This window comes from Athene noctua, chromosome 3 (genome assembly GCF_965140245.1).
Source record: "Athene noctua chromosome 3, bAthNoc1.hap1.1, whole genome shotgun sequence".
Taxonomy (NCBI): Eukaryota; Metazoa; Chordata; class Aves; order Strigiformes; family Strigidae; genus Athene; species Athene noctua.
This window is the reverse complement of record NC_134039.1, coordinates 13,298,596-13,323,875: the sequence shown is the minus strand read 5'-3', so window position 1 is coordinate 13,323,875 and position 25,280 is coordinate 13,298,596. Positions and strand designations below refer to the sequence as shown.

The window sequence follows — 25,280 nt, the reverse complement described above, 5'->3', positions numbered from 1 at the left end:
CCTCTCACATTTAATATCAAACTTATCTGCAGTTTGAATGGTTGACGTTTTTTGTACCAAACAGGTGTACTTACAAAACAAGAAGATACCCCACTGCTCTCTCTGGTGTACACGCCTTAAAAAAGCCAAAGAAATAGTATGGTCACCTAGGACCCGTGCTCCTCCATAAGAATTCCCAAGTATCCTCAGTCTGCAGATGATGAGATAAGCCATTAGAAGACATTCACGTCCATCGGTCCTCAAAACACAACTGGTTCAATATGAAAATACCACCCTGTTCATGTAGCATTTCCACACTCACCCATTCTTTCTCTGTATCTTTTATAAGTATGTACTGACGTTCAACAACTGTAAATGGGTTTGGCTGTGAAATCACAGCAGGAAGCATTAAAGTCATAGTGGGAAAAAACTCAGCTCTGGGTTTATAAAAGCCTGACAAAAAAATAAAATAAAATTTACCAGCAATAAATAAATTAAAAAGGGAAGTGATAGCATACCAGAAACTGGTATCCTCCATCAAAGATTATGTGTGTCAAAAATGGAGGCACCTTCTCTACAAAGATCACATCAGTAACTAACATCCTCATCTGTACAACGACAAAAATGCAAGGCAACATTCTGCCTCCCATAGACAACATGGGCCTCAGCAAGCTTGCAGGGAGTGAGGTAGGGAATACAGAGCAGCACGACAGTATGCTGCTCTCCTCCTCCCTGTATTTGGTGAGCTGTGTCAATTTTCCGAGACTGGTAAAAAGCCAGAAGGATATCTCATGATATTATAAAGGCCCAAAACCAGTTTACAATGAATTGGCTTGAATGAGGCATATAATATATTTTTTTTAATGTAATTCCTTGCACATGCTTTCAACAGCACTAACCGGAACACCTGCCAAAAACTTTCAGACAGATGAGATGCTTTCTAGTTGCAAACAAGTTAAAAGATGGATGATGCCTTCATGCCATGACACTTCTCTCTTAAATAGTTCCTTCAACACTGCTGACTCCTCATAACTTAAAATCCTCAAAAACTGCAGCCATTCCAGGATCCTGCATACAAGTACTCATGAGCCAAATCCAATATGCATGGCATACACGTGCCCAAGTTTCTTTTCACCAGTCAAACTGTATTTTAAGAGGATTAAAAAAAAGGTATGTGAAAAAAAGAAAAAGTATCTGATTTTCGCAGACATCTTTCATATGCCCATATACAAGGGGTACCTCATGTATGGCACTCAGGCGGCAGGGGTTTTTACCAGTTCTATTTCCCAACTTGCTCAAAAACACCGTATAAAGAAAAGTCACTCTTCCCTCCTGCATCTGCTGGGGGGGGGGGGGGGGGGGGAGGGAGAAAAACCTCAAAATTAAATACAAGTTCAGCTTAAGCCTGCTCTCTACATTTCAGGAGAAGACTTGGGAACTCTCTTCAGAATCCAGTTTCTGGGGTTCATCTCAAGTGAAGTTATCCTAAGCCCAGTCCTTCTCCCCCCTTATATTACAGGTCACTTCCTTCCACAAGCCAGCAGAATGCAGAAAACCTCTCCTAGCAGCATAAATACCTGCAAAAAATACAGGATAATGCCAAAGAACATTGTCAAGTAACTGCTGTTTGGGAAGTTTAGCGTGGGTGAAAATTTGCTGAAGTCCCCAGTTTATTCATACAGCAGAAACAGCTCGCAGAGTGGCAGCTTGCAAGCACAGTTAAAAAGAACAAGAACTCATCTCAGCTGTGACCAGGAGGGAGCTTACCTGCCAGACTGAGACCAGCAGAGTCTCTTGATTGATTCAGCTCTTGGCCTCTCTTCTGAGACTGCTACAAGGTGACAACTGAATAGGTAGTTGTGTGAAATGATTGAGGCACTCATGGAAAAAGAAGGAAGAGCAACTCTCTCTCCACACTGAGGCCCTTGCCCTTTCTGTCTGAGCACAGAGTAACTCAGGGATGTTGTACTCCCACTGACAGCATTGTTATATTGCGGGAGCACGGAGCACGCACACGACCAATGTGATCAAGCAATGCCCGTTTATTACAACTCAGAAAGCCCTTTTTTAATGTTCTCCCGCACACGTGAGTAACATGCAGTACAAGTCCTCAAGATTGGACAGTTAACTTAGCCCGCGCTTTAAACCTTCTTATGATTGGATGAAAGTGCCACATCAGCCTTGCCAGGCTTCCTGCCTTGTGGAACTTACTCTTCTGTCCCAACCCCTTCTGGGGGTTGTTTGTCTCATTGAGTTTCTCCCCCTTATTCAGGGTCACATCCTTATCGCATTCTTGCTCTGCTGAGGCTCTTATCAGTCTTGTTCTCACGCAGGACTGCTCACATGTCCACTCTCGCAGAAAGCCCTCTAGAATCCCAACAGGTATATCAATGTTAAGGTACTTGTTTAAGGGCATTAAACCTTGAGAAGGCATAGAGAAATTGTGCAAGATGTCAACATACGTGACAAAAGTTACTGATACCATCAAGCTCTCAAGACTATCCACTTGCATTGACTTCCACAGTTTTTCAGTAGAGACAACAGTATCCATAGTTACCATTAGTAACTGCATAACAACCGAATGTTTATTTATGTTCACATCTTGCACACTTGGGACCTCTGTGCAACATGATGAGCTTGCTCTCAGTCCCATATATATGCATGTGTATGTGTCCGCCACAGGTACAAGGGAGAGAATAGGAAAGAAAGAGACACAGTCTATCAAGTATCAAAACTGAAGACTGTAGTCCTCAGCAGGGTGGGGGGAGCAATCTGTTAGTTATGCTTCAACTCAGACAATCACATCCCATGGAAGGAAAAATTTGAGCATTTTGGGTTCTTGCTTGAAACAACAAAATACCAGGAACACAATTCTGCTGTGAGCAGAGCACTGGGGACCAAACACCAAGAATGCTCTTGGTATGACTGTCATCCCTCAGACTAGAGGATCTTTAGGGCTCAAGAGGACCTGATACAGCAGAAATGCAAGAGGAAAGGCAGCCTCGTTCTGCATGGACTAGTTTAGCAAGTTCAGTGGGAAAGACAAACCCCTCCTCTGGAGATGAAATGGGATATGAACTGTAATGAGAAAACCTCAAGTGAACATCCTTAGATGTCAGTATGGTTCTGCTCTCACTGTCCTGTGAGAAATCATATTCAAATACTTATAGGATGAAAAGGGAGTACTGAAGAAAAAAAAAAAAAAGGTAAGTTCTCCTGTAGAATACTTATTGCATAGGGAAAACTAGACAACTGCAACATAAGGAGATCACTGGAAACTGAAAAAGAGTTTATTCAGACATTATAAGGCCCATATCACTAGGAGAGGGGCAACATCAGTCTGTGCACAGAACCACTGAGATTGTAGCTAAAATTTTCTGCCTGAATAGACTAGAAATGGCTCAGACAGACTGTTTTTAAGAACACTCAACCCACACACACACTTCTGATCTCTGGATAAGAAGATATATTTCTAAATTTATCTCTAGCCACTTAACTAACTCCATACAAAACACCTTTGGTATTTTGTGCAAGCAGCCTGTTTAAATCAACTGTCCTGAATAAACCCCTAACTACAGATTAATCTCTTAGGCACTTCCTGGCTAAGAGTTGTTGTTTCTTATGCTTATACATTCGTCATGGATCTTTAACGTAAAGCAAGATCTGCCTTCATTTGCTAAAGGGTTAACAAAAAACCCTAATAAATAAATTAGCAGCAATCAGCTAAGGAGCTCCCCAGTGCAAAATCTGGTAAATATCAATTCCTGTTCTCCTCTAGGATAACGGACCAGCCAAGAAAACTTCCAACTATCCCCTGCAGAGCTGTAGCTAACAGTCACAAATGTGTACATGTACTGTCCCATCTCTTGCCTTCCATCCACAGCATGACCCCAGCTCCCTGTGGCAGACGTGACATTATATAAAATGGGCCAACTTACTCCTGGTTTTCCTGCATTCTCCAAGACTGAATCTGGTCTAACATGACAGCTGCAGCAAGTGATTGGAAAGTGAGACTTAACATGTTATAGAAGATACTAAATACATGCTGGTCCCAGAAAATTGGAATTTACACGTGAGCTCAGCAGAGGATTGAGAAAAGCCCTCAAAATCCTCCCAACTCCCTGACATGTACTTTCTTTCCACCATCCCCTAAGTGACATCTCTGGGACAGACTGACTCTCTCAAACAGTCAGTGTTCCCTCTGACCAAGCAGAAAGCATCCTTCTTCTCTCCAGGTGTTAAAAAGCCAGTTAAGCCTCTAGAGTGGGCAATAACCACCACAGGGTTACATCAGCCACAGAGACTTCTCTGACACCCTCTGGATGATGCATGACCTGTCTTGTTCTGATTCTCCTCAACAGAGGGCCATAAGTTGGGAAATGGAGCTTTCAAGAGGGTCATCTGTGCTGGGGGGACATCCATATGCCTCATAGTGCAGCATTTATTGAACAATGGCACCAAGATGTTTGTGATCAATGATTAAGGGAATCGTTCTGCATCCTGAGCAACCACAACGCCAGTCAAACGTATCAGACTATTTAGGACAGAGCAGAATGCAGTCCCAGAGGAGGAGGACAGCTGCTTCTTTCCCCAGAGAAGGAAACACATGGGGTTTTTCCCAACAAGAGAGCCTTCGGCTTGCTGCTGCTGAGGGCTTCCCAAAGACATAATGCATCAGCACATTAACCCATCAGCTTGGGTTCTGCTACTGCCTGAAATAGTCCTGTTTATTTGTGAGCAGCCACAGCTGGAACCAGGGCTATTTGTGTGGCTTGTGCCATTATGTCTTAATCCTGTCAATGAAAAAAATCCACAGCAATTATGAAAATAATTTGCTCTTGTGATGTAAATTTATAAAGTGCCACGCATGCTATTTGTTTTGCACTAGGGAGTGTATGTTTGTTACTAAAAATATGAAGGTGAAAAATTATTTGTTGATTTCAGCATTTACAAGTTGATTTAAATTTTACATCAAATGTTTACTAGAGCAATTCTGAAATTTGCAAGAATCAACAGCAATAATCAATACTGAGAACATCCATCTTGCCACATACTTAAAGGATATTAAGAAAGTGAAGCCTTAAATTTGTCCCTAAGGGAGTGTGAGGTGACACACAACACACAGTAGCAGCAAATTAATGCGATCTTTATCATCAATATTTTTAACGTAAACTGAAAAACACAAGCTTATTTCAATATTAACTACATCAAAACAGAAGTGCAAGCACATAAAGAGTGTATTATCTGTGCATTACTGTTAATAAACTCTGTGCACCATTAATAATAAATATGCTAATAACATTCAGTCACATAATGCTGATATTCCTCAGATACTAGAAGTGTGTGACAGATGTGTCTGAATTTTATTCTGTAAGAGTTTCAACTAGAATAGTAACTAACTAGTTATTTTCTTCTCTTTTGTAAGTAGAATGTAACAAAAGATATCCCTGTGATAAAACCAGCACAAGGTTAAGGAAATTACATCAAAAGACCACAAAAAGTAATTCCATCATGCAGTCAGCCTCCTCATTGTTAGACTTTGCATCAAGCACATGTCAAAATCTCTTTCTACAGTTAATGTGCTTCTAAAACTGAGGTGCATGAACTCAGACAAGTTTTCCTACCCAAGAAATAATTTGCAAGAAATTCAAATTCTAATCACAGCTTGCTCTACCGCCCACTCCATAGGATGTTGTGACACTGCAGTACTGGACTTTCTGCAGCTCTAAAGATAGAGCCATGCAGCCAGAGTCTGAGAGCTGCCAAAGCAGCGCGTGAAGGACCTGAGCAGCCCTGGGCAGCAGCATCTACTGAGTAACTGCAGCCCGCAGGATCCTGAGGTTGAAAGCATGGGGACGGGGTCAGGATGGTGCCATTATATTATGTGCAACATTAGATCTTGTTAAAAAACTTACCTTGTAACCAAGGTGTTGAAGAACAAACCTGTCATAGGTGTGCTTTGAGCTCGACAGGTAAGCAAGCAGAAGCACAAGCTACCTCACAACTTAGGCACAGGCCCAGAGACATCAGCAGCTTGTGCTGAGCAAATGCACTGACAACGTCTCCTGGAAGATGCCCCACCCCATGTGCAACAAGTCTTAGCAAGGTGCTAGTGTGCCCTTCTACAGAGGAAATGGACATGGAGAGAGGACATAAGGGAAACAAAGCAAAGTGGAGGTGTACAGACATCCTTTATTCACATAATATAAGAAGTTCACAAAAACTTCCCTCTTATATACTTTCTATTAGCACACTGCTGACTGTCTCCCTTAGGGAAACGTGCTCAGTAAAAAAATACCCATATCTGATGGATAAATATCTGATACCTGAATGTCAGAGAGTTGAAGCCAATGAAAGCACAGGAATAGGGCTGATGGGAAACAGTATAAGAATTTAATAATCGTATTGACTATTATAGTAAGGATTCACAATGACTTTTTAAAGGAAGGATTTTAGAGTCTGGCTGCTCTGACTTTTGCATGGTAACTTATAAATCCTATTAGGGAGTTAGGGGAATTTGTTTGTTTCTTTAATTGCTATGGATTAGAAGCCAATAATGGAAAAAAACAAACTCCAAGTACTAGTTCATGCTACAGTTTGGAAAAAGGACAACAGATGAGTACGGTTTCTTTCTGAACATATAAATTTGAATATTCAACTCATTTCAAGTATATGCTATTTTGTGTAATTACAGTCCTCAATCTTGTCCTGAAAGACAAGATATTTTTCCTGTGTTTAGTCTACAGTGAGTTCTGAAAATAAGCAGTCGTCTTTTCCTAAAAATTCTGGATTATCACAGATTTCTCTTGTATGCTCTCAAAAATGAAACTCAAGAACTACATTTTTATAAAATAATGGCATGACTTGATGAGAACACTGTCAAACATCTTGCTAAGGCACGTAAAATATCCATGTAAACTCAACAAGACCGCAAAGCCTATGCTGCCTGAATAAATAAAACTTTGCCTGCAGTATAATCATGTTCCATTTCGAGGCTGAACTGGTATTTTGCACTACTAACCCAATCCAAAATATACCTGTGCTGGTAATCATGGTGGTCTGAAAGAGGCTGTTTCAGATCTGAAAATGAGGAAAGCGGACAGAAGTATACTGCACAGCCCCGTAGGCATGTTAGTCCTTCTACACTTGCTCAGAGCTGATATCAGGCAGGCTGCTAACTGCAGTAGCAGCCACACGGTCCAGCAGCAACTGCTGCCACCAAATGTTGCTTCCAAGCCCTCTGTCAGCCTCACTAAGGGCCACCGCCATACTAGAGGTTAACCCCCATATCCCTCTGAGATATGCTGGTAAGCAAATGAAGGCATGATGGATGTGCTTTTAGTTGAACGTTGCCTGCTCAGCTCCAGCCAGTAGTTTAAATGGTTCATACCAAGAATTATCTAGGGCTCTTTATCCATTCATTCTGCTGAGAAGTCAGCTTGCCACTACTCACCTTCCTCAGATCAAAGGAAACTCAGTGTCTTCTCTATCCTTTGACTGTCGTCACCACAGGCAGAGGCAGGGAACTGAACCCAAATACTTGAGATACCATTGTTCAAATAAATAAAAATTCTCTGATCAAGTACCACCTAGCACCAGATTCATTGCTACAAAAAAAAAAAAAAATCAAGCAAAGAGAGAAACTAGCTGAGAAATCATCCCATAGTTACATATAGAAACAACAGGGATATGCATATGAATATTAGGTAATTTAAAGTGCAAAAGAATATAAAAATTGATGCATTTAGAAAGGAAGGAAAAGAAGCAGAAAAGGTTAAGAAACATAATTCAAAATGTATATTGGAAGGTGGGAGGGAAAGGGAATTCCACCTAATGAATGATCCACTCCCCCAGACTGACACTCAAAGCTCATGCTGCAAGATCATTATTTCAAATAGCATTTCTGAAGGAACCACAAGTTTTGTGATGTGAGCTACGAATGTCGCTGTAATTATGACTATTCATCTCAAGACAAAAACTTCGTATTCAGAAGGTCCTTTGACTTCAGCTACCATTTGCCACATATCTCCCAAAGTCACTTCACACTACAATCGACAAGAAACTTTGCATTCATCAGTTTTTGTGCTGGTTCATCTTCTCTAGGAAAAAAATATGAATTTTTTCAAGATTTGCCTGTGTCTTTCAGGGTCATTTGGGATGCAAGTCGTCCAAGTGCTTTTAGAAATCCACACAGTATGGTAATTTATAATTATCCCAGAATTATAGTTCTCCTGCTTTTAGAATACCAACATCCACTGTATGTGTGGAGGAAACTTTTCACACATAGCAAAAAATATCCAGTACTATGGTGCAATTTTGCACACAGCCTTTTCTCCATGAGTTGGTTCCTAGCCAAAGCTCTCTTTCACTGAGAAAGCAGCATCTTCACTGGAAATTTCGGGTCTAACTTACACAGAAATAACAGACACAGCCAAACAGCAAAGGGACACCTTTGCTGGGCAGCTGCCTATACTAGGAGGTATTGCTGCACATAAATAGCCAGATGCTGACAATCTCGCTCAGGCTGCCAAGGAACGCTGAGCCCTTTTCCACTGACCATCAGGCCCTTTCAAACGTACTTCACAACAGAAATCTCAAAAACAGTTACCCCAATTCATTTCCCCCTGAAAAAGAACATGCTTTTATAAATAAATATCTCACTGATGTCAAAACCATGCTCCAGATATAGGACTGCTTCCTATCAAAGCTAACAGGGCAGCTTTCTCCATGGGCTTTCCAATGGCTGCCTAAAGGTCCCATTTTTCTCAACAGTCACTAATTTTGCATGTACAACAGAGGGTGTAAAATACACTTGAGGCTTTTGTCTCTCCTTTGTAAATATCGCCTGGAATTCTAGTCTATGACCCTGCTCTTGGTACCAAAGAGTTCAAGGACATGGAAAATAAACCCATCCTGCCTCCCCATTTCAAGGCCAGGGCTCACCAAAATGTCATGACTTAGAAATGGATGGAAAGCAATGCCAGCACCATAGACAAAAGGATTTACAAAAGCATTAATAAGTGACTGTCACTTCTCTTGCCTCAGGACTTTTCTGGGTAAATTATTACTCTTTAAAACAGCGCACTGTGAGTAAGCTGCCTGACTCCCATTAACATTAGTAGCAGTGGCATAGCATAAGCTTTATGTGTGAGTTCTGAGGATTAATCACAGAATTGTATCTGTAGGGCACTTGCTTTGAACTCAGCAAATCTGCAACAGAACAACTCTTCTTTGTCAGACTCTTCTTTGAAGAAAAATCACAAGGAAGTGGGTGGGCTGCCGGCTAAGCCTCTTCTTAACCCACCAGCACTTCCCCCAAAACTCTAACAGAACAGTAAAGCAACAAGTGAAAACATTAAATAGCCATATCTTGCTGCATCTCCAGTAGTATTAGCCAAGGTAGGGGAGCAAGAAGGAATATTTTTTTGGAGCAGGAAGAAAAGATATTTGAAAAATCACAAAAATAATGCAATAAATGTGCTATCAAGATAAGACTGTGTTTTTCATATGGGATGAAAGCTTGAGAATAATTTCCATGTATGGATTTGGAAATCTAAAAATAACACCTCATTTAATACAAGATTATAACAACTGACCCTAGAATAGATGGTGATGAATACATTCAACATCAAATTTTCTCTATTCTCTCTTCCCTTCTGTGCTTGCTGGCATCTTTCCCCCAGCCCACCCCTTGTCATTTCCCTAAAGAGGGAGGAGAGGTAATCGTGTCTCAGCAGCCTCAGAGCAACTTTGGCAGAGCAGGAAAGCCACGACAGCTAAGGCTTTGCAGGAGGGCAGCTTCCTCAACTCAGGGCTTGTTATTGTTTGCCTGAGGTGCTGGGATTTTGTCTCACTTGATGGTACAGTGAAAAATTTCCACCTCCTGTGGTTTTTCCACATGATGTCACTCCATAAGCTTCTAGACCTCCCTTTTTGCAGCTCTTTTGTTCTCCTCCACTCACCCCCAGAAAGACCCACACGGGGGCACCACGAAGGAGAAGGGGAGTGCAGGGATGCAGCCAGGTCCTGAGCCTCAGCATTCCCTTTCCAGGGGCTGGAGGCAGGCCACAGCCCTGCTGCACCACTCCAGCTGCACCCCAGCAGCACCTTCAGCCCACTCCTCAGGCAGCTGGCATGCCTTCAGCTTACAGGAAGCCAAAATCTCTGACTCTATGCTAACCCTTGTTCTCCCACTTCACAACTGAATAAGAGCTGACCAGTCCCTCCAGAGGGCTTTTGCTCTCCAATGAAATCTACTGGTGCAACAAGTTCTCAGGGCCACATCTGTCAGGCCCAGTTACAACACACTTGCATCAGAGGCCAAAGTGCTTGTAGATAGCTGTATGAGAAGCACATAAATGCATCAAACAGACACTCTCTGCCCCAAAACTAGGGCGTGGATAAAGCCAAGGACATCAAGATCAGGGCCATGAGTTGAACTCATACCCTACAAATGGACATGAGTCTACAGGATCTGACCTCCTCTGGGAAAGCATTGACACTGAAACAAGACATGTTCCGATGCAAGGGGCAGCCCCAGGAACAGAGCTACATGGCTGCAGCTGTAACAGTGCTACTGTGCAGGAAAAGCAGGGCAATACAATGCAGGGGAAGGTTCAAGACACAGCAGCAAAGTGGTCTGAAGACAAGAGAGTGCACCACACCAACAAGGGATCAAGGCTTGCTAGAACAACAGTTTGTACATGGTGATTAAGCACACTGGTGTGGCTGTGACTGGGAAAAGTGCCCAGTACTTGCCTGCAGTATGCCTGGTTTTAGCCAGTGCTGTCAACTCTCTTGCTTTCACAAGCAATACGTTATTTCAGCCTTCCCACACACACATACCCCCAAATAAAGAGAAAACTCGTCTTACTGCAGGAGCCAATGTTCTGTTCCCACTATCTGTTCATTCACACCAGAGGCCCACCAGAACGGTCACCTAACTGCATCTCATTTACTTTTATTGATGATGCCAGCATTGTAGCAAGAGAAACAAAACAACACATTGAATTTATAACAACTGAAAAAAATAATTTTCTACTCCTTCATAAAAAAAAGTCAAGCATCATCTACTGATGTTTTCTAGAAGTAATATTCCACTTACAGTGCTTACTCTCCTGTGCCACCTGTCGTATATCCATCCCAGACATTCACATGCAGTGGGTATCAGATGGTATATACCACAGCGCCTACAGTAATGTTTTCCTAACTTGGTGCTCTAGGTAGTCAGTGATCCTACCAGGACAACTATTTTCCTGATGACACTGTGTACTGACAGCCCTTTTAAAACTACCTCACCAAGACCAATGTTTCAATTCCTGAATGCAACAGTGAGCAAGCCTTTCAGTATGCAGCAGTCAGGAAACCAAGTGCACTGAATCTCACGCACTGCCTTGTTATGCTGCTTTCAAGCTATACCTGCAAGGTTTGTTGGGGTTCAGTGCACTGGTGCAGTTGATTGAATGATCTAATGACCCCTAAATGAACTAATCATCCCACTACTATTCTTTTATGTAAGTCAGTGCGCCAAATGTGCTGTGTTAGCGGGCAGTTGCACATGATCTGGTATCAATATACATTACAGAGATTGACTAACACTGAAGTCTAGTCCCATCTCCACATCACCTGCAGCTCTGCCCTGGATGCTGTGGTCCAGGACATACATACGCCCAAAGTTGTATGGCACTGCAGCCATTGTCATGGACCACTGGTAAACAACAGAATACCAAACCTATCTCTAGTCAAATAGTTTGGCCAGGATCTCCACACACATGCCTCAAGGCACATCTACCTGTTGTGTGATCCTCATTTCTGTGCTAACATCATCCCTCTGATGGGGTCAGTATAAATAACATGCAGGCAAGAGCTCTTCTATGTGTCCCTTAGTACTTTGGTTTTGGGAGCTGCCTGCAAGCTACCAGCAAACATACTTTTAATTGCTGTTTTTGTTTTGTCATTCAGTCGAAATGAAGAGATTGATCTCTATTGATCTGTGGAAAGGCTTTGCTTTGTTTGCTCAACCTTTCTGTTGCTTATCAGTGTTGTACCATGCGCTTGACACACACAGACCAAGAAGTAAATTTCAAAAAGTAATGAGTGATGGCAAACTCATGCCAGTTTGCTGCAGATGAAAAGTGACAGAGGAAACAGCTTCTGGTTATTGTCTCAGCCATGCCAGCAATGTCAGGAATTTGTCCGATTTTCAGATGAATCTAATGCATCCACGCTGATGCATAATAAACAAGGGAGAGAGGCTCTCTACAGACAGAAGAGCATCTAGGCACTGCATTTTTATTTCCCCCTTGGAAATTTTATTTCCCCCTAATGGAAAAGCAGCTTTTCCATTACTCTGTTTTCTCTTTTAGCTTCTCCCCAGGTGTTTGTACAGATCACCTCAGCTTCCTTATTCATATTCTTAAAGGCACCACTAAAAGATTATTCAATTGCATCCTCATGGAAACATACACACACAAGAAAGAATCCCAGTCATACAAAGAGTTCATCTTTTCACTCATCACTCTCCAAGGCTGTAAGAGTCCTGCTCCTACACCAGAGAATTTTGTCTACTCATGCCTACAATACAGGAATAAAAGACTAGTAAAGCAGCAATGTTCCTCCAGCTGCCAACAATGCCACTAAACAAGCACCCACCAGATGTCTTTCACCTTTCTATCAACATCAAAAATGAAGGCAGCAGTCAAAGTAGGTGGCTGCCCCTAGCTAGTTTCTTCCCAACCCCACCAAGATGAGATTGCCATGTGGGTCACAGCCTTCTGCAAATAACTGGGGCCATGTCAGCACCCTGCCTATAACCTCTTTGACCGAAGCTCCTTCTGACAACTTCATAGTCAAGTTTACAATTCTTATAGGCCATCGTTGCCTGGGAATTAGCTCTCCCCAGTCCCCCACTCAGGTGGAACCCTTCCAGCTAACGCATCTCTTCTGGGGACTACACTACCAGGTTTAGGGGCCCCCCAGACCTTACACTACAGGGTCTTACACCATACAACAGTATTTACTATGCCTTCTCTAAGCACTGCTTTTGTACAGTGACAGATCAGCTCCTCTGCTCTGTGAGAAAAGGACAGCAAAACACTCATCATGAACCCAATAAGCTGATGACAAATGGCCTCTCTTTTCTGGCTAGTAAAATACTGAATCTTCCTCAATAGTGATAAAAAAAGGATATCCTTAAATTGCACTTGGTGTCACCCGACTGCCATAAAATGGGGATACATTTACCTCTGAAACTCTGCTTTCTTACTTGCGTAGGTGATGGCTTTCCATGGAAAGCCAAGGCCAGAACCGTTAATCGGAGAATCCTACAAACTAGCAGCCAAAGAGATACATCAAATGATCTAATCCATCTATGCATCACACAGACTTCCAAGCTGCTCCTGCCTGTGCTACCCTTGATCCATCAAAAAGCTCTATCTAACAGAGCTGTCAATTCAGCTCCTCAGAGAACCATCAATTCCTCCTGGAAAACTTTAGGAGGACTACTCTGAAAAGCTAATCCTACTACCATATCAAGTAGTTTTTACATTTCTCTGCCCTGTTCCTTGTTGCAAAAATCTTTTGCGTTAATTGTCTGCTTCTTAAAAAAAATAAATCTCAATTGCTTCCACATGAAAAATCTGATCCTACTTGGAAGTGATGTCACCATAGACTTTTCTACTTCATCAGCTGAAGTCAGTACACAGGGTTAGTGCTCTAGTGAAGGGTTAAGTGTCAGAGCCAAGGCTTATTTACTGAATAAAAATCCTGCCTTCATACAAAGACCTAAAGAGCAATAAAATACATCAGAAATAATCAACATGTAGGTCCTGATATGCCAAGTTCCATGAAGGATGAAGATACTCCTGAAATGAGCCAAAGACCAGTTCAACCTAGGTTTATGTTGGAATAAATCACAGGTAGCTCTACTACAGCCGGGCAGCGGATGGTTCACAGTTATAATTGTGGTGCAGGACTACACCTGCCAATTAATCAGTTCCTCACCCATGACATTTTGGGATGAGGTGCAGAGCTGGCTGTTGCCACTCTGCTGGCCAAGGAGGATTCGTCATACAGGAGAGGTTTTTCCCAGGCCATATCAGGAAGGCCATTTTGAAATTATTTCCCTACAGTTTTATATTGTGTGTATTTCTTCTTCCAGATCATTTTATGGCTCTGTAATAGGACTGATAACTATTATTTCTCAAAATGTACTCATTTGATCACTTTTCAAATAAAATTACACTTAAGATTACTTTCAGGTAAAACTGGGTACCGGTATGTTATTCTTGCTGTGCATATCAGTTGTCTTGACAATCAGTGAGACACTGGTTTTGAGTCCAGTTCCTATGTGGGAGAAAATCCACAGCACCTACACATATTCTAATGGAGATAATTTTTGAAATTATTATTCATTCTAGTTGCTCACCCTCAGATATTTCTGAGGATCTGGTTTTCAGCAGGTGCTGAGGAATCCCCACTTTGTAGACCTTAATTTATTACCAGTCTTTGAAGGTTCTTTGCCATTACTTCTAAGAAAAAATCATCACTGAGGAATGTAATAGATTCTAGCTTTGGTCAGTAAGCTTTCACTTGAATTTTTATTTTTTTTTTTATAAATATCTGTAAAAATACATTATCCCAGATACAAGGTTTTGCAATGGACTTCTCTAGGAGACATGCTGCATAATCTCTGGCACTACAGGAGGCAGTATTGTCTAGCACTTACAGCAGTGGGAGTCCAAAGACCTGAGTTTTGTTTCTGGCTCTCCCACTCACTCTCTGTGTGACATTTAGCAGGTCAATTAACTTCTCTATAACTCTATTTCTGCATGTGAAATGGGCGTACTTGGGTTCTACTCCTTCCTTCAGCACCTGGCTTAATTCAGAATGATACTGAGTAAAACCATTGCCCAAGTGTTTCAAGAGGCTAGGATGGGAGGTGCACTACACACTGTCAGCAGCAGCATTAACAGAAAAGTGTAATTGTTGAACCTGTTCAATTTTACTGAAATATCAAAAACTCCAAAATCACAAGGAGCACTTTTTCTGAAATCTACCGAATATTTCGCACCCAGATGCTGATTTCACATTATTTTTATCTCAGAATATCTATTCTTGCTTTAGTAGAATTATTATTCTGGTATAAATATAAGAACCACCAAACTCTCAGTCTCCAGCCTATTGCTCCCTTCTGATTAGGATCTTTGTGTATATGGATTCATGCCATTACTGACTTCCTCCCAATACTAGAAAAAAAGATTAAGCCTTTCTTCGGCAGGTTTTTTTTCTTCCCATGGCAACACAATCAGGTATGAGTGAGAGTTATAAGGAATGGTATTGCATCATGCTCAAATATGTGATTATAACATGCTGCAGAATGGATTCTATGAGGAAGACTGATTTAGTACATGCCCATGATGATGAGTAAAGAGCAGCTAGTACTGAGCTAATGCATTGCTAAAGATTGTATCAGATAAAACGAGTAATTCAGCCACCTTCATGTCCCCCTCCCATAAAATTTTAATAAACCAAATCTTATGGGAAGAAAGAAAAGACAGGGACCCTACTGAATTATTTACAGCCTTAGTTGTGTATGGCAAAGAAGTCCCTCTTAGGTCAGTAAGTGATACTCTTCCATTGATTTCTTTCTCAGAATATCTAGGTGAGTATCAAGTTTGGGGGAAAAAGCCCTAAAGAAACAGGGATACAAAGGGCAAGCCAGAAAAGACAAAGCTGATGGAAGTGGAGGTGAGAGTTTGTAATTATGAAGAGATATTGATCAATTGCACACACTAGCGGCAGATAGACTCAAATTAGCTGTCATAATTCCAGTGATGCAGAGGGACACACAGACTCAAGCTCTATTAAATATAACCTACATCCAGAGCAGCCAGATGAGATTTGCGAGACTGAACTTTGAAGTCCCACAGGAGATACCTAAAGTTGATTTATATTCCTGATTTCCTATTCCCTCACCAACTGTGCAATCAGTTCCTGGAGGTGAGCAGGGAATAATTGAACAGCTAAACTGTGATTCACCCAGCCAATTAAGGAGTCTTGGGATAGGGCCCAAGACAAATCCTTCAGCTTCATCCAGTCTTTCTGGGCCAGAACTACATTCAACTCTGACAGTGTGGTCGAAATCGTCATGGCCCATGTAACAATATAAAATTCTGAGGTTGTAAAGCTGCATTATTGTTTTCACACATTTTAGACCTTTTCAAAGTACCAGGTAGGAGGATATCCCAGATGTACATGAGGATTGGTTTTATTCTGTAATCCAATGTACAAAGAGCATCACTGCAAAACAGTAATTAAAATGGCAACCACTGCCTAGTAACTATCAACATATAAAAATCTCCTACAGGTTTCAGTCTGCAGCTTCTGTCAGGGTCAAAGCCAGGTTGGTTGATTCAGAGTTTGTTGGCATCTACCTCATGCTGGCTGCTGTGATGTTCCCTTGTGGATGGTGCATGGCTTTGTGAACAAATCACAATAATCTCATTTCCAAAATGTTCCACTTAAGTCTTTCTTCTTGCACTGAAGCAAGGAAGCACTTACTTCTCATTACTAACTCTGTGTGTGGCATGTGGCACGTAATCACCTTGAAACACTTAACGGGCTGGCTTTCATCTCACTAACAGTGTGGGGTGGGGCATCAGACTGGGGTAGAAATAAAGTGGAGTATAAATCATCATAAACCAGGCATTAAATTGGTATATAAATCAAAAATTATAGAAGTCAGATGGAAGAGACCCATTAGATCATCCTGTTTGTTCTTTCCTGTGTTCTCACCCTAAGAACGCACAAGGCATCATTCTTGATTAGCCAAGAGACATAGAAACACGCCTATCTCTACCCCTCTGTGTCTCTCAAGAGGGAGAAATTGGAAACAGAGAGCTCTGTATGCATATTAATAAAGCTATATTTTGACTGGCTGAATGACTGAAAATGATTAGCAATGGTATGTTTTACCTGTCAACATCTCCACACTGAAAAAGGCAAAATGTCTCTAATACTCCTTTGCAAAAAAAACACCAGTAAGGCTGGAGGAGGTTTGCTCTCAATTTTCCTTCACTCAGAGCAGCTCCATAAATACCCGAAGACTCTTTTCATTGATGAAGATAAAAACATGTCTTCTTTTTTCCAATATAACAGTGAGAGACAATGTAAAATATCACCTAAACCAAGGGGAATCCAAGTGCCTGCACTTACAACTATAACCAAAAAAAAAAAAAAAAAAAAAATCAAAAATCAAAACACAAAGGTTACCGAGTCAAGCATGCCAAAGGTAGGAAATACAAGAATGTGACCCTTTGAAAGGGTCAGTGTGAAAGGTAAGAACACATGCAACCCTTCAGAAAGAGCAGTCAGAGCCACGATCAGCCAGCTGACATACAGCTCCTTCTCCCTCTCAAACAAGCACTTGTCTCTACACTTATCCCAAAAGACCATGGTGATAAGTCAATTAGTCTAAGAAATATCTTTAGAGGTGGTGCCTAGACATGTTTTGCTCATTTACTCGGACCCAGTGTGAGTTGGGTGACTATCTGAAGTCTGATTTACAGGGTATGAAGCACTTATAACTGCTCTGAAAGTCAATGGGAGCTGTGCTCCGAACATACAAAAGGCTAAGTACTGTAAAACCCAAGTCTTCATCATCCCCAACTGGACACCCAAAACCACCCAAGCCAGTTAACTTTGATTGCCAGAACTAAAATGGAAATTATAGCCTACCTCAAAAGGTTATTAGACATACCATGCTTCAGTACAATAATTAGAAATGTGACAAAGCTCATGAACTCTGTCTTTGGAGCAGGAGCTGTGTATTCTGCAATAAAAAGGCCAATAGCCATACATTAAGCAATGAAAAAGAAACCAAACATCAAAGACATCACTGAATGGCAACAGAATCCCCCAAATGTATGGTATGTGGAACAAGGCAGGGGTCCTGTGGAAAACACAGGATGTGATTACAGTAATTAAAGACTTGATAATGAGCATGCCCAGAGGAGATAAATTAAGGCCAAGTATGCAGCCTGAACTGTGTCATCTCCTAACTTTACATTTGCAACATCAAAAATGCTCATCTGATTTTAATGTCTTATCTTTAAACAAACAACAACCTGGAAAAGCAGGAATCCTAGTTTAGGGTTTCTTACTAACTCAGAAGAGCAGCAAGTGGTTCATCAGCAGAATAAGACTCTTCTGATTTGCCTGTGAGCTCCCTGTTACATGAGCTGGGGGAAGAACCTGCTAGCTGAAGGAGCAGGATGAGACCTTCCCTCTGCCACACATGCATTTGCAGGAGATGTACAGTAAGACTCTTGACTTGTGCACTTTGAACAGGGCTTTGGAGGGGATCCTTCCCTGTTCATTCCCCACCCCACTCCAGCACACACAAACAACAGAGTTTGGCCATTTTTGTACCTTCCCTACCAAATTATTCCAGTTGTCCACTCTAGCCCTTATCCCGGTCTTAATGTTCAGTAATCCCTCGTCTCACGTCTCCCAACTCACCACCACAAAGTTTTACACTTTTCCTTGTCCTCATTGCCTCCCTTTCCAAACCTTGGCCATGTTTTCTACTCAGACTCCCCTGTCAACACAGGGCTGGGAAGTCTACTGGGTCTACTGAGTACTCCTCCCTTACTCCTTCCCTGCTCTTCTGTCTTTAAGAAGCAAAGGTAGTATGGGAAATAAAAAGTAGTATGCAGTTGGGAAAGCTATTCACTAGTGTAGGTATTAAGGTCACAGCCATATTAGCAGATCCTAAGATGAAGCCTAGCAGAAGGCAATAAAATCCCTTACAGATTTCAAAATAGGTCTTAGATTTTGATGCCAAAAAACCATTTTTATATCTTAGCTTGAAATAGCAGGGTATGAAGAAAACCCTACAGCAGAGAGAGAGAAAGGGAAATGAGAAGGTCTGTCACTACCACCTGGTCATAAGCTATGGGAACAATAAATATGACAGAAATCCAACAACACTAGACCTCTAGGCATGTGAGCACCTGCTGCCTGACTAACCTCCAGGACGGCTGCCCCGTCTGCTTTAATAACCAATGCATTAAGGAATGACATCATATTGTCAGCCAAATGGCACTGACCAGCAGGACAGTGCTGTACTTCAGGGTGTACCTCCATCTGGGGGGTCAAGGTAGCTAATTAAAAATGAACCAGCATTTCCTTGTAGAGGAAGATAGGAATGGAAGGAGACCCAAGGGAATATGGGAGAGAGAGTAGAAGAAAGGAGCAAGAAAAGTGGGATGCTGCCTATTTATTCCAAACACTGCTTTCGGTAGTACCCAGGAAAAAAACAAAAGCAAAAATTCTCTTGGGTGAGCACTTAATACAGATACAGTGATAAAATATTTATTGTTGCTTATAAAAGCAGACAGGGTCAAGCCCACGAGCCTACTGGTGTTACTAATGCATTGTCAAGCTATCAACAGAGCTTCTGTGCAAATCTCAACATCTTGTTCCATGGAATGAGAAGGCTTGGGAAGCCTATAGAAATTAGAAGTGTAGGCATTACAGTCTTTTCCAGAGTGCTAATTGTTGCCACTGCCATCAGTACCATAACTGACCTCCACAAAAGGAGATTTTTCCAGCCCGTCCCTCCCAAGTAGTTATACTGGTTATAAGGAGGTGTTTGAGTGCTTTGTAGGCCTAAATGAGAAAGCCTTAATCTCCTGCAAAGTTTGTACCATTAAGGGTGATAAAATCCATTCAGCTTTCAGCGTGCATGCTATATGAATTAAAATATTACCACTCTCTATATCCTGTAGAAATCCTTCATTTCCTCCAATACTTGCTCCTCTCAGAATGTGCCAGGCTAATACTTCTGACTTCACAATTCATTTTTTATGCAAATAGCTTTCAGACCACCACAAACACAAGATTATTGCAGTTTTCAACAGCTCAGACAAACGTTATCATTCTAATTAACACAAGGCATTCTGGTTCCTCTTCTCCTGACAATGCAGCTCCCTACACCAGTCGTCTAAATTCAGAGCCCATATTCTGTGGTGCTGCAGTAGAAGTGGGGGGTAGGAGACAGGCAAAGGAGATCCCACAGCGCTAGACAAGAAACATTTCCAAAATAACAGGAAATTCTAAACATTTCTCAGGAAGCATCAGCTACTCATTTGTGAACTGGTTCTCTCTAAAGGAGCCTGGTGACACAATTTCTAAGCTGTGCAGGAAGAGACCAGTTTCCATAGCAATTCCAGCCACTGTCTGCCCAGATGCCACACTTTCCATATTCCTGAACACAAAACAGCCGCTGTAGAAGACAGGCCTAGGTGGCAATAGCAAGCTGGACAAGAACAAAAAGAAATTCCCTCTTTTGTGGGCACATTTAATCCAAAGTACGTATTCAGGTTTGTGATATATAGGAACAAGAAAAAAATAACACTTAAAGACCCAGCTATCTAACTCTGATAGGGTCTGTGAGTCGGCAAAATAAAAGCTTTGGAAAGAAGGAAGAATTTTTCATCTCTCTCCTGATGTGGAGACTTGCGTGCGATGTAGTGCAAGTCACCGGGAGCTCTGCAGTACAAAGGCTCTGAGCACCATGCAGCATTTGTCCCATTTCACCTACCAAGTCAGGAGAAAGAGAAAAGACAGTAGTTTGACTCTGAGAGAAAAATAAATGTCACTCTTCGAGAACACGCATCAGCAACTTGGCTGTTTTCAGTGCTTTAAAGGCACAATACTTTCTTCACCTGCTTTGAAGAGAAGGTGGCCCTGGAAAAGTCCCTTTACCTTTCCCTTGCCAGGACCACAGGGAGGAAGACTGCAGTGACCCACATGTGTCAGCCCTGTGAAGCTCCAGGCAGGTCTGAGCCCCCAGCAGGCTAATCCACAATCCTATAGTACCTACACAGTTCTCTTGTTGAAATCATTCAAGGAATGCATGCACAAAGCTGTCCCACAGCAAATGTAAGTGTGTTCAAAGGTAAAAATAAGCATGGAAGCATAAGGTCTAAACAAAAGAAGCTAGAGGCAAAAATAAGACATCATCATGCTAGACTGGTTCTAAAAGTATGACAATCCCTCTCCTATCATCTGCATCTTCCTTTTCTGCACTATTTGTCTTCCTCAAAATAAATTTCTAATCCTAACTTGCCCAGCAAGACAATGAAATGTAGATAGCTGGCTTAAACATACTTAGAAATGCCTCTCTGCCTCTATCTTCTATGCTGTGGCTACCCTTTTTCACAAAACAGTTGGGGTTTTTTTTTAAAAAAAAACAAAAAAACAACAAACAAACAACAACAAACTAACAAAAAACCACCACCAAAACCCAGAAAGGAATGACCTTCCTACATTTCTTATGATACAAAACAGCATCAACTCAACAGGTGTCTGTTTTGCTCCAAGGAGTAAACCAGTAGATTAAATACTTCCTGGGCTTTGAGTGCCTTATCCCCTCCACAGGGCCTTTAGGGAACAGCACCACTGGTCTCTGGAAGATGCCAAACTCAATATAGCACATGCCCTCATTGCCTTGGTGGTATTACCATTGTCAAAGCAAACACAGCCTTTCACCTTCTTTGCCATAATATACCAGGAAACCGTTATCTGAAGTTTTTGAGATAAAAGAAAAAAAAAATAGCATCAACATAGTCTCCTTTTCATGGTCAACTTCCTTAAAGTACAAGCATCAGGTTAAAGTGCTTATTTCATCACCTGAAAATGCCTCTATCCCCTCCCAATGCCTGTACCATACTCTACAGCTCAAAACCCTACCATGATCACTTTCCCCATGTTTTGTGAACACAGATCCGTAGTATACTGAAAGTGAACCTATGAGAACATCATAAAACACAGGGAACACAGAAAATATGCGAATAAATATAGTATTGTTCTGACTTTCTTGGATTTTTATTTAAATAACATATATGCCTTCATTTCTAAAAGTATCAGATGCTGCTGGAGGTTTTCAGAAGACAGAACTATGGATCAAGCTTCTGTGCACAAAGTTGGGCCTAAAATGTGACAGGGTAAATGCTTAATAGTGACTTATTCATATCATTACACTGGCATCTTCTATAAAGAGACAGTTACTCATGCTAAGAGTTGTTGGACACAGCTTTTCTTCCCTTCCCAGCTCTTGTTTTGTCTAATTAGATGAACATTTATCTCCTGACAGACTAGAGCTGGCAATACTACAGTCATCCTTCCTTCCATCCCTGTTTAACCAGAGATAGTTGAAAGGAAGTGATTGCAGAGAAGTGAAGTCCTATTTCCCCAGCTCATGCTGCCATAGGCAATCAATTTGGAGCAAAGGTTCCATCTTGAAAATGTCAAACAGAATGAAAAAAGATAAAATCAAAAAAGATAAAGTCAGCTCCAACCATTCCTCCAGGTCCAGCTGCTCCCCTGGGTTCTTCCAGCACTGCTGACAGCATAGCTAGAGGAATATCTGCTTTCTGTGCTGACTGGTGCCACAAGGTCCTCAGCCTCAAATTAATTGCCCCTCATCCACTCCTGCAATTCAAGAGAAACTGCTGGAGTATCACTCCTGCCGGCCACTCTGGAAAAAAAACAGTCTGCTGCGCACAGATAGACCTTTATCCCCTCTGATCCCCCACCCATTAAACAGACAAAGCAACAGATTTCCTTCCTAGGCACCAGGGTTTGCTGCCTTTGCACCGGGGAAGGAAAATAACCACTACTGAAATACAGATACGCCAAAGGGCAGCAGTGGCTTCAGCCTGGAAGAGGCACCAGACCCCCTGTTCCCTCCAGTTCTTCTGAAATTCTCCAGGATGCCATTTCACCCCAGTGTTTCATCAGAAAATACATTTTTCCATCTCATGCTACAGATCTGAGAAATTACCCATGGCAAGAGCAGGAAGCACAACAGGACTGGGCCCTGCTTTTTTTTGCTGTTTGTCACACTCAGCAAAAAGGAAATTCTGAGCAGGAAATAGTTCAGAGTAAAATAATGACCACGTTGACTTGGAAACACTATTCTACCTCAGAAAGAGCAGTGATGAGCTGAAGTAGCTGTGCCCTGGGTGAGGCTAGTCCAGAGGTACAGAACCCATTCAGCTGCTAAGGCAGGGACTAAAATTACAGGGACTTAAGAGTCTTAATTATGTCTACTCCGCTGCAAAGGGAGAACATTCCCCTCAATCAAAACACAATTTGAAAAGATCAGTACTGCCCTTGTCTTAAAACAGGTGTTCAGAGAAAAACAGCAAGGCTGCTGTTCCTAACAGGAAATAGTTATACAGATTCAGTTCATTCTTAAATGCAGTGACCTCCAGATCCTCCAGCAGCTAGCCCCATATACCAAGTACTCAGCACTGCACCTAACTGCTTTGGAGAAGAGAGAGCTTCAAAGTATCTCTCTCCTTCCCTGTCTTTAGATAGAACTGAAGGCTGACTCTCCCTGTCTACATCTACCTACACTTATCTGACTCATGAACTAGCAAGAAAATCTGGGTCAGAAATATGCATGCACACCCACACATTCGGTGTACCCTCCCCAGGGAGGGAACAGGCAGCCTCACCCTGAAAGTGCCTCGGACAAAATCAGATATCTAAGTGTGTGAGCACAATGTGTCTAGACTGCCACTTTGGAGACTGACAAATGTCCTACTGAAGGCTCCCGTCTGCTGCCAACACAGCAGGCTCGGGAACTTGCTGATCCCACCACGGGATGCACACATCAAGTGTCTTACGTGGCCAGGTATATTAGCAATGATATTTAAGGGGAGGCGACAAGGAGGAGGGGGGAGGGAGTACACACAGAACTTCAGAATAACCTTCTACTCGAGCCATTGCCAAGGTAAAGATGAACTTCTTTAAGACAATAACATTAAATAGTAAGATTCCCAGTGGATGGGTGCAGAGAAGTCATTGTTGCTCACAGCAGTGGCAAAAGCACACGAACAGAAGCATCAACCAGAGCCCCTTCCTAATGCCCTATGAACCCTAACAGAAGATGTCTTAGGTGCAGGGTGTGTTTATTTTTGCCCACAGATGAGAAATGATAACATAAAACTGACACCAGCAGAGATGACAGGTGGTAGCAGAAAACGTGAAGGGAACTGAACAGTCTGATCTTCTGATTACGGGGACAAACAAGCACAGCACAGTATTTTGCAAGACCAGAGAGACATGAATTCAATACACCTTTTCTTAGTCATGCCACTGTAAAAATATGTATTTATCCATGGAGAGACATTTAAAAAAAAAAAATTAGTTTAGCAAGACCCTCTAGAACTTTCTTAATGCTTTACCGGATTTGACCAAGCATGCCTACAAGCACCAACGAGTTTCAAACCAGGCCTGACCTTACCAATGCAACTATAGGAGGAAATCAACAATATCATTCATTACACCTTCTCCTCCCCAGAACTTAAAAGGACCCTCCCAAAGCAACAGCCACGTAAGACAGGAGTGAAACAGAGACCAAAAGCCCTAGGAAGACCAGAGGTCTCACACATTTCTCAAACTGACACAGTCTGGACAGTAGCTGCTCACTACCACCTTTCAAGGTTTTCAATCAGAATCAGCACCCCTCAACCCCTGCCATCTTCAAGAGCTGTTAACAGCTTCCACCGAGACAGAGGAGCTCAGGACATTCATCAGTCCACTATGTAGTAACAAGTTACAATGGCATTGTTCCTTGTGAAATCCTACCTCTTCCATTTTATCAGTGAAAATCCTTTTCCCTCTCCAAGATGAGAAGGAGAAAAGCTTTAAGGCCTGCCAATACATCCCAAGGCAATTCCATCCCTGTCAGATCTTGTTGCTTCAGCAAATGTTACAAGTTGGTGACCACTGGCTACAATTATCACTGAGGGTTAAGCTCTTTTCCTGTGCCTTAAAGCGTGCAGCATTTCTCTTTCTAGATCTTCAAAGGACAGTGATGCCACAAGTCAGGAGCTGCTGGCAGCAGGACATATTCTACAGTAAAAGCCAGCAATGAATTCTCCTGGAAGCAGAAAACTCAGCAGCAGCATGAACTGCATGAGAATATGCTCACACACAAAGCATTCTACTGAAATAAAAAACAGGGCATTGATTTTGTTATTCATTTTTGTATTTAACTCAATATTAATCTCTGCATACAAATGCCTCTTCTCCACTGCTCCTTCCTCATGCCTCAGCAGAATTTCTAGTCAGCAGCAGAAACAGAGATGTAGGTCCTAAGAACAAATCGATCAGCCTGCTACAAAGATAAACTCTATGTGAGAAGAGAGCTCTGAGCAGATTGTCAGTCAAAGCCTCTGTTCTCATTTATCAGTGAGTACCTCTCTTAGTCCGCACATGTGGAG

The 25,280-nt window shown here is 42.0% G+C and overlaps 1 protein-coding gene across 1 annotated transcript in view; it reads right to left on the bottom strand.

Annotated features, from left to right (window-relative positions):
* Positions 1-25,280, bottom strand: part of TMEM178B (transmembrane protein 178B) — a 222,652-nt gene that overhangs the window by 134,164 nt on the left and 63,208 nt on the right. The gene's annotated exons all lie outside the window — the stretch shown is intronic.